This window comes from Pinus tabuliformis, chromosome X (assembly GCF_031772625.1).
Source record: "Pinus tabuliformis cultivar Carrire ecotype Pingquan chromosome X, CPIR1, whole genome shotgun sequence".
Classification (NCBI taxonomy): domain Eukaryota; kingdom Viridiplantae; phylum Streptophyta; class Pinopsida; order Pinales; family Pinaceae; genus Pinus; species Pinus tabuliformis.
The window spans coordinates 204,041,409-204,051,471 of NC_142308.1; the positions used below are offsets into that span (position 1 = coordinate 204,041,409).

Sequence of the window (10,063 nt, forward strand, 5' to 3'; positions counted from 1 at the left end):
ATATAACAAATAACATTATTTAAGAAATATAATTATTGGGAAAAATATAATTATTTAAAAGAACGACATTATTTTAAATTTTAAAATTTAAATAACATTATAATTTAAAAAATAACGAGATTATTTGGACCACGTTTATTAAATTATGTTAATTTAGTCTTATTATTTAGTTTTATTTAACATTATTATTTAGTGTTATTTAAAACTAATATTATTTAACTATCTAAATAATTATTGTTATTTTAAATGGTGTGATTTAATATAAAAATAATTAATAATATAATATATACTAGCAATTGTCTCAAAAGGTACAACGAGAGGCCGATAGGATTATTAAATTGGAATTGTTGAATTTTTCTAGAAGAGTTAATTTGTTTATGGAAAACCTTGTTTTCTTGGACTGGATCATTGTGCAATTACTTTTGAGGAACACATTGAATGTCTTATTTCATTTTAGAGTAAGTTAATTACCAAAAATCAAGAAGTTAAGTTAATTACCCAAAATCAAGAAACCTCTATAGATGGCCAAGCATATACGAAGAATACATCTCATTCATATGCAATACCAAATCCATCTTTTCTTTTCTCTAAGTAAAATTTCAAAAGCATGAACACATGCCATTTCATATGCACAATAAACCCAACTTCTGAAATTTCAATGCTTGGATGCATCCCATTCATATGCTACAGTAAACCCATATTTTCCTTAAATTTCAATCCATAAACACATCCATTCATGAGCCATAACAGAACCACAAAAAACAAAACCAAGCCCTGCAATGCCAGAGCATTATCCCCATTCAAAAGCAAAGAAGTAGCAAATATAAACGCTAGTGTTCCACAGTCTTGACTGCGCAAACCAATCATTGCCATCTGGAAAATCAAGAAAATAAAGACGATGACCAGTTAAGGAGATGATAGTGACCCTTTTTCTGGCCTTCTTCGGCCGCCTTTCACCCGGGAGGCTTCATGCTCGCACACATAACGAAGAATGTCGACTTCAAAAGCTGCAACGTTGTCCTGCGGCGGAACAAAATTGGACAACCCAGTTCCGGAAATAGGATCTGCCTAAGATTTCCCCCAGTGGAAATCTGATCAGAGTTTTTGCATAATAGGGCCAGGTACTTTATGCGCCCTCTACTTTATAACCCATATACAATTTGTGCCCCACCCCTAAACCCTGGAAAACCTTGTTTTACCCACACTTAGGTCATTTTTTTCCTGAGAATATACACATCAGTTTCTTCATACACATACTCTAGATGCAAATCCTCATGGGGTACTTTCTCCACAGTGAAATAATTAGGACAAATCTGCCAAAAAAGCTGATGGGCTTCTAGAGATCGTATCTGATAACCTAATAGAATTACAGTATTCGCTCCAGAAAGGGCATTCATGGTGGAAATCAAAGGCTCCACAGTATTCTCCAAATAAACAATATCCGTGACAACAATGAAAGCAAATGGAGGCTTCAGTACCTAAATCTGCTTCTTGTTATTCCAATAGAGCTGAGAAATATTCACTCTTCCAACGTCGGATCCCTATTTTCCGACCGAGGTGAGGGAGGTCGCCGCCGTGTTTTTCTTCACGTTGCGTTTGAGGGCGAGTAGAACGGGGGCGATGTTGGTCAAGACCACGTTGAGGCCGAGCAGGGCTAGGCCCATTCTGGTGATGCCGCAGCCAGTCCCGAGTTCGATTCCGCGTTTGTTCTTGAATTGGAAGATTTGGGTGTATACGGGATTGGGGTTCGGGGTTGGGGTGAGGAGGCAGCGTTCCACAAATTTCATGACGACGAGGGAGCAGGGCCAGACAGAGGTGCCGACGTGCACAACAACAACAACTGGCAGACCAAAGAAACGATTAACTCTGAGGCCAAGAGTGACATAAAAGAATGGGAAAAAGCAGTAAAAATATCTTGTGAAAAGAAGGCAACTCAACCGATATTTGGAAAAAGCAGTCACACTTCAAATCAACGGTTGAAAGTGTCTCACCTGATCGAATGGAGCAGGGTAAAAGTGTTGACGATTGTTGATGCATAGGAAGGCCTATCGGCCTAATTATATACAAAATATAAAACTAAATTAAAATAAAGATTATATGCAAAATATAAAACTAAATTAAAATAAGTTAGACATTTAGACATATTATAGCCAATAAACAATTCTAAAATTAAAACATAAATAAATTATATACAAAATATAAAACTAAATTAAAATAAGTTAGACTACAAATAAAGTTTAAAACAAACTAAAAGCAAAAAGTAGTAAAAATATCTTGTGAAAAGAAGGCAACTCAACCGATATTTGGAAAAAGCAATCACACTTCAAATCAACGGTTGAAAGTGTCTCACCTGATTGAACGGAGCAGGGTAAAAGTGTTGACGAATTGTTGATGCATAGGAAGACCTATCGTCCTAAAAATAAATTATATAGAAAATATAAAACTAAATAAAAATAAAATTTATATACAAAATATAAAACTAAATTAAAATAAGTTAGACTACAAATAAAGTTTAAAACAAACTAAAAGCAAAAAGCAGTGAAAATATCTTGTGAAAAGAAGGCAACTCAACCGATATTTGGAAAAAGCAGTCACACTTCAAATCAACGGTTGAAAGTGTCTCACCTGATCAAACGGAGTAGGGTAAAAGTGTTGACGATTGTTGATGCATAGGAAGGCCTATCGGCCTAAATATAACATTATAAGAACAATTATAACATTATTATAATATAATGTTATAACAATAATTAATATTATGTTATATTTTAAATAATGTTATTTAATATAACAATGATTCACAATATAATATTTAATATAAAAATATTATTTAATTATTTAAATATTTAAAAGTAATATTATTCAGTGTTATAAAATCTCTAGATCCCATGGGACATCATTTTTTCATAATGCAGGAGGTGTTTAAAAAAAATAAAAATTGTGTCAATGTGTTAATCTTGTTTATTTTTTTTTTCTTCGAAACGAATTCTCTCGAACCATGGTGTATACTTATTGGGATTCCCGAATTAGCAATAATCTTTTTTTTCTCCACTTTATCACGGCCTTATGTCTGTCGGTATCCTAAATCCACTGCTGGCTTTCCACCACCTTACCGCCAGGGTAAGTAAGTGAGACTCATTCATTGTCAAGTCTTTTGCTCGCGGAGCGAAGCTGAGTTTCTGACCTCTACTAGCGTTTGGCTTTTCCCGTATGCTCTAGAATGAGATTAACGATGACACTACTAGATTAACGATGACACTGCTAGAATCGTGTTCATGGCTCTGGTCTGTGTGTGAGAATAGCGAAGGTAAGGAAATTCTATGCATGTCTCTAACTTTGATTCATGTCTTAGATTTATTTTAGATTTATTACGGTTGGCACTAAAGTAGGGTTGTCTTGTAGGATTCTTCCCGCATCCATGATCTTTTAGCGGGAAACTCCACAGTTGAGTTTCCACAACCTAGCCGCTAAGGTAAGCAGGGGAGACTCATTCATCATCAACTCTTTTTCTCACGGAGCGGAGATGGGTTCCATACATCCACTAGGGTTTGGTTTTTGCCATCTGCTCGAGAACGAGATTAACAACGACACTACTAGAATCGTTTTCAAGGCTCTAGTCTGTGTGTGACAATAGTGAAGGCAAGGAAACCCTCTACCTATGTCTAACTTTGATTCTTTTCCTATATTTCTTTCAAATTTATTACGCTTGTCACTAAAGTAGTGTTGTCTTGCAGGATTCTTGCTGGCACAGTGATCGTTTAGTAGGAAAATCCACGGTTGGCTTTCCGCCTCCTAACCGCTAGGGTAAGGAGGTGAAACTCATTCATTGGGAAGTCTTTTTCTCACGGAGTGGAGCTGGGTTCCCAACCTCCGCTAGGGTTTGGTTTTTCCCATTTGCTCCAGAACAAGATTAAAAACAGTGTTGCTAGAATTGTGTTCATGGCTTTGGTCTATGTGTGATAATAGAAAACGAAGCACAACCTTCTGCCTATGTCCAACTCTGATTCTTGTTTAAGTTTTCTTTCAAATTTATTTTGCTCGACACTAAATTAGGGTTATATTGTAGGATTCTTATTGTCGTATAACGTCTCAATACCGTAGTAATCTCTGCTCGAAACATAACAGCTGAAAACTTTGCATGGTTCTTCGACCCTATAACGTTATTGTTGATTAAAAGGGGTTTGCATTATGCTGCGAGGATATAATTTGTTTTTAGTTTAGGAATTCCTTACAGGTGTTAAGGTTTGAGAGAAGCTTGGTTCCCGACCTCCACTACTGTTTGGTTTTTCCCATATGCTCCAGAATCACATTAACAACTACGCTGCTAGAATCGTGTTGATGGATCTGGTTTATGTGTGAGAATAGCTAAGGTAAGGTAACTGTTTCCCTATCTCTAACTTTGATTCAAGTATTAGATTTGTTTCATATTTATAAGGCTGGACCCTAAATTACGGTTTTCTTGCAATATTCTTGTTGTCATCGTGACTGTTTAGGAGGAAAATTCTCTACCATGTCAAGTATAACACCTCAAGGTCGGAGTAACCTCTGCTCGAAATATTACAGGTGAAAACTCTGGATAAGTCTTCGACCCTAAACTATTTTTTTTATTACAAGGGGTTTGCATTGTGCTGCGAGGTTTGAATTTGTTTTTGTTTTAAGACTTTATTGCAAGTGTTAGGGTTTTAATAGAGCTCGGTTCTCGACCTCCTCTAGGGTTTGGTTGTTCCGGTTGCTCCAAAAAATAATATTATTTTAAAAATAACATTATTATTTAAAAAATGACATTATCTAAAAAATACTATTTCACAATATATAAAAAAATAACATTTTTAAACATGATTTAAAATATAATTATTTAAAAAAATAGTTTTTTTTAAAAACATTATTTAAAAGGGTTTTGCATTATGCAAGGTTATAATTTATTTTATTTTACGCATTCTTCGCATGTGTTAGGGTTTTAGCAGAACTCAGTTCCGATTCCTGGTACGATTTGGTTTTTCCTATGTGCTCCATAATCAGATTAACAATTATGCTCCTAGAACTGCATTGATGGCTCTGGTATGTGTGTGACAATAGCTAAGGCAAGGTGACCCTTTCCCTATCTCTCACTTTCATTTATGCCTTATATTTCTTTCAAATTTATTATGCTCGACACTAAATTAGAGTTGTCTTGCAGGGTTATTTCCGCCATTGTGACATTTTAGCATTAAAATCCTCCACCATCTCAAGTATAACACCTCAAGATTAGAGTAATATTGGCTTGAAACATTACAGGTGAAAACTCTGCATGGCTCTTCGACCCTGTACCTTTATTGTTTATTAAAATCAGTTTTCATTATGCTATGAGGTTATAATTTGTTTTCATTTTACTCACTCATTGCAGGTCTCAGGGTGTTACCCCCAACGAGGAGAAAAAATGCGGCCTATTAAAGGCCATTTTTTCACATCTGGTCAATATGCCTGCAAAACAAATCTATCCACATCCATGAACACCTTCTCATCATCCCTACAAAAATCTTAAGAATGACTCTTCCAAATCCTTGAGTTTCTGGGTCTGACTGCTTCAAATTAGTGCTTTTACGGCCTAGTGTACCATACCCCTTTAGGGACCTATGTTCATCAACAGGTTGTTTCCTTCTGTGCCAACATTTATCACTAGTAGTTTTTCCCTTGTTGGGGGTGTGTTAATTCTAGAAATTCAGGAAAATTAAAGGGAATCCTGGATCTTGCTCTTCTAGAAGCTTATAGGAGTTTTTTTAACCATTTACCTTGGATAAGAAGTTCGAATCCTATTTGATCCTACCGTGGAGACTTCACCTCTTATCCCTTGAGCTCATCCTCCCATATTAAGTGGATCTCAATCCGAGATTGGTAAATGGATAGGAATTCCTAAACTACCATCCCCCCCTATAAATTTTCAGCCATCTACAACATCATGGTCGGACTATGGATATTGATCATGCCATCATGCTGTTATCTTGAATCTAAGAGAGTCATCATCTTCATGCATTAGGGTGACATTGAGGTGTGCTTTGTGACAAGGAAGGAAAAGTGAACATGGGGATATATTTACAAGATCAACTACTATTATTGGTTGTAAACTATCTCCTATTCATGTTAATACAAAGAGTATATCATTTTCCTATATGTGTTATGTTACTTTTACATTCACGTATTTCAATTCCTTATTGATCCATTGAATAGAGTAATTGGATAATGCTACATAGATGTCATAGATCTTTGTCTTGTGTTGATTGTATGTGCAGTTTCTAATTATAGCAATCAGAGCTATGGTTTCAAATTACAAGACGAGAAAAGAGTAAAGCTTGCGATAGATTCCAGGTAAGCATCTTCCCATTCTTAATTTTCTCTAAGGGAAACTTTATATTCTTTACTTTTTATTGTTCTAGATGAGTGCATTAGGTGTAGGGAAGATACTTTTGTTCATAGTAGTAAATTACGCATAACAAAATGGAGGCTCTGTTGGGGATTGTTTTATTCTCTTAGTGGTTTCATTGTCCCTAATACTTGTTTCACTTATTGAAGGGACCACCATTACCTCACTCAGCCTGAATTGACCCTAGGAAGACCTTTCATTGAGCTTGATGTGATTTTTTGTGTCATAACTTGCCCTTATCTTGAGGAACGACCCCCTAGTCTGAGACAGAGCATTGCATCCCTCCCCAACCTTCTCTGCACCTGCGTTGTAGAGAATTGGTGCCCTTTCAACACTTGTGCTGACGCATGTTTCATGAAAAAACAATTGCCTTTTTTTAATTTTCTCTCCGATTATCTTTGTTCCAAATGGTTCTCCTCATGTCCCTAAGTGTGTCTTGGTCTCTTAGAAGCCTTCATATTAATTTTATTTTTTTGAGTGCCTTTGATAAGAATTTGTTTAGATTTTACTATGTTCTTGTCATATAGATCATTAGCAAACTGATTTCTTGATCATTGATTGCTTGAAAGAATTGGTGTTTTAGTCATCATTCTGAATAGTTTCTTTTATTAGTGATTACGGAAACATCTTAGTTTTGATATGAAAATTAAGTGGAATTGAAAAGAAAAATCTTATGCATTTTGCATTGCATGTAGGATTTTATGTGTGAATTGGAATTGGAACAGTTGCATTAAGGGAATTGATTTAACAGTCTTGTTTGTTGCATATTGTATGTTGCACCATTCTTTGTTCTCTTCCCTCTCGTCCATAGATTTTCATTGAAAGAAAGGTTTCATTTCATCATGATAGATTGCATTTTTAGGATATTCAAGTGAAATTCGTGGTGAGCCTCGAAAAATGAAACTTAATTAGAGATAAACTTTAAAATTTATTAAATCAATATTAAAGAGAATTTAAAACATTAATGAAAACATGTAGATGTCTAGTCTAGAGACATGTTTTGGTGTCTATAAACATAGGAGCTGTCATATCCTTCCAGCATTACATTCTGGGGGTGATATCCCATTCCATGTACATGAGTTTATCATACCATTGTACATGTACCTATGGGTATATTGGATGGCACTCCACACATGAAAAGTATATGGGAATTCTCTCATCATACAATTATGCATTAGACAACACTAACACAGACTACACTTCCACGTACTGTCGAGTATATTTTGGAGGTCCACCATAGGTTGTTGTCCCCACCATAGGTAATCGAGTCAGTTGCCTTGTATACTGTGATACAACGAACACAACATTCTGGGAGATTTCTAGCCCGTACATAAATCGTTGGTTCTCCAAGGTTTTATATTGCAGTTCACAGTTTGATGCTAAACATTTATGCCTACATTACCCTCTTTGATTTATTTTTTGTACTAATTGTTAAAATTTATTAAACCAAAGTGGAAGAACAACACCCTACACTCCATCGTTCACGTAGAATGTAAGATAAGCCACCTCTTCCACCTGAGGGAACTCCTGGTTGTCGTCAGAAGCATAAAATTACACAGAGTATTGAATATAGTGCTTTAGGAGCTACTACTTCTAGGCTCGCACCTGAAATAGATCCAACAAAATAATATTTTCGTGTGAGTATCTTCTCCATTGGATGGTGAGTTTGACATATTCGAAACATAACTACATGAAATCTCATTATCCGAGGTGATTAAACCTAACTAGACTGAATCAAAGACAACGCAACCTAAGGCACCTCAATTATCTACATCTATTAGTTTAGGACCTTCCTCTTCTCTTCCTCAGTCCCAAGCCCAACCACAACCTATATATTTTGGACCTGATGGTGAACCACTCCCACCTAGCCTTGTGAGTATTGAAGAGATTCCATAATAAGAGCCTCAACCCTCCTCCCCTATTCGACTAGGGGATCATTTATATCAGGCTTACCCTTTTATTGCTCCTGATACTCCACCACAAGCTCCCTTGTCTGATTCTTTTCCTTTCAACTCACCTCTGAGTTTCGCTTGGAAACCTTATTCAGCATAGTTAACCATGACTGGATCTGCTATGGATTCTTAGTTTATATATACTACCATGACTAAGACAACCCATGTTGCAACTTCATCCATGTTTGTAACATTGCCAGAGACACATTTGTATGGTGTCTCGTTTCTACTTCCTCATTACTAATATTTTTCTGGTACGTTTTCTGGTGCGACATCCAGTCCATGGACCTCTCCCATGTCATCTACATTTGGAATTTCATCTGGCACTTCTTTGATGATCGCTACACAATGTACTCCTCCTCCTCCATTTTCTCGTATGGTTTAGTAACACAATGGTCCTTATTTTAGTGGGTATGGACACTTACAACAACCCGACCTTCCTCTATTAATTTTAGGTATGTTCTATGCTCAAAGAAATTTATTTCAATTTTCATAGTTAGCTCAATACCTTTTCCAGATTAGCAAGCACATCAGCATTAAAGTAAATTGTAGATAGAACATAAACATAAATCGCAGAAGAGAAGCCATGATAAGAGGACAGAAGATGTGGCACTAACCAAGGACTAACCCCAATGTGGGGAAGCCCTTGATCAATTCTTCTTATATTTTATTCAATAGTTCAACAAAGAGAGAGAGAGAAAGAGTGATAGTACATTTACAACAAAAGTAAACACTTTGACCTTTCTAGATAAGAGCAAAGATAATCTCTAAGAAGATGATGCATGAGATCAGTTGAAAACATGCTACTTCAACTAGTTCTCCAAGGAGACTCCTTCACTTATCATTGTGCTGCATCTTGTCATCATGTTGCACCTCACCGTTCTGCACCTTGTTGCACCCATCATCACAATGTTGGACCTCATGACTGCTGCACCTAATGCTACACTATTGTCCCATGTGTCATAGTTGAACCATGTTGTCCATGCTTGCTGTCCCATTGTGCCATTGCTGCACAATTACATGGCAGTCCCATCATTGTTCTATCTCATCATGCTACTGTCCCATTGAACATTGTGGCACAATATCATTTCTGCTAGTACTATTGTCCCATCATGATGTGTTATCTCAAAATACTTATAGAAACCGAGCATTGCTGATGTCCCTACAATAACATAACATTCTTACGATGCTCCAAATATGTATGTACCATTGCCTAGCTGTCCTAGTTGTATTGTTGCACTGTTGTGCCAAATAGTCATGCCTAAAACACTATTGTTCTGGGCATATGGCAGCCTTGCTATCTTGTTGTCCATGCATCATGGTTCCACCATGCTCTCTTGTAGTCACATTTTCATGCCATTGTACCATTATTGTCCCATTGTGCACTATATGCCATTGACCATTGTTGTCCCATTGTTGTACCATATGCTGCACCATGTTCCATTGTGTGACATTGTACCATTGTTGTCCCATTGTGCACTATGTTGCACTATACATCCAGCTGTCATATTCCAGGCGGCTAGCTATAGTGCTATGGCCTGCAGCCTAGCCTATAGCAATGCCAATGTCTTCTCCTATTAGCGTTTAGGTGACAACAATAGGATTCCATTAAGACAACAATCTATGACAATCAAAACAACGATTAGAGAACAATGTTAAGGACAGTTGGAGGTGGCTTCTTTACCTCAGTGTTTAAGTGTGAGAGCTCCATGATAGT

General features: G+C 36.5%; 1 pseudogene; it reads right to left on the reverse strand.

The window, feature by feature from the left end:
• Positions 1–793: 793 nt before the first annotated feature.
• Positions 794–9,344, reverse strand: LOC149139088 (uncharacterized; annotated as a pseudogene).
• Positions 9,345–10,063: the final 719 nt, after the last annotated feature.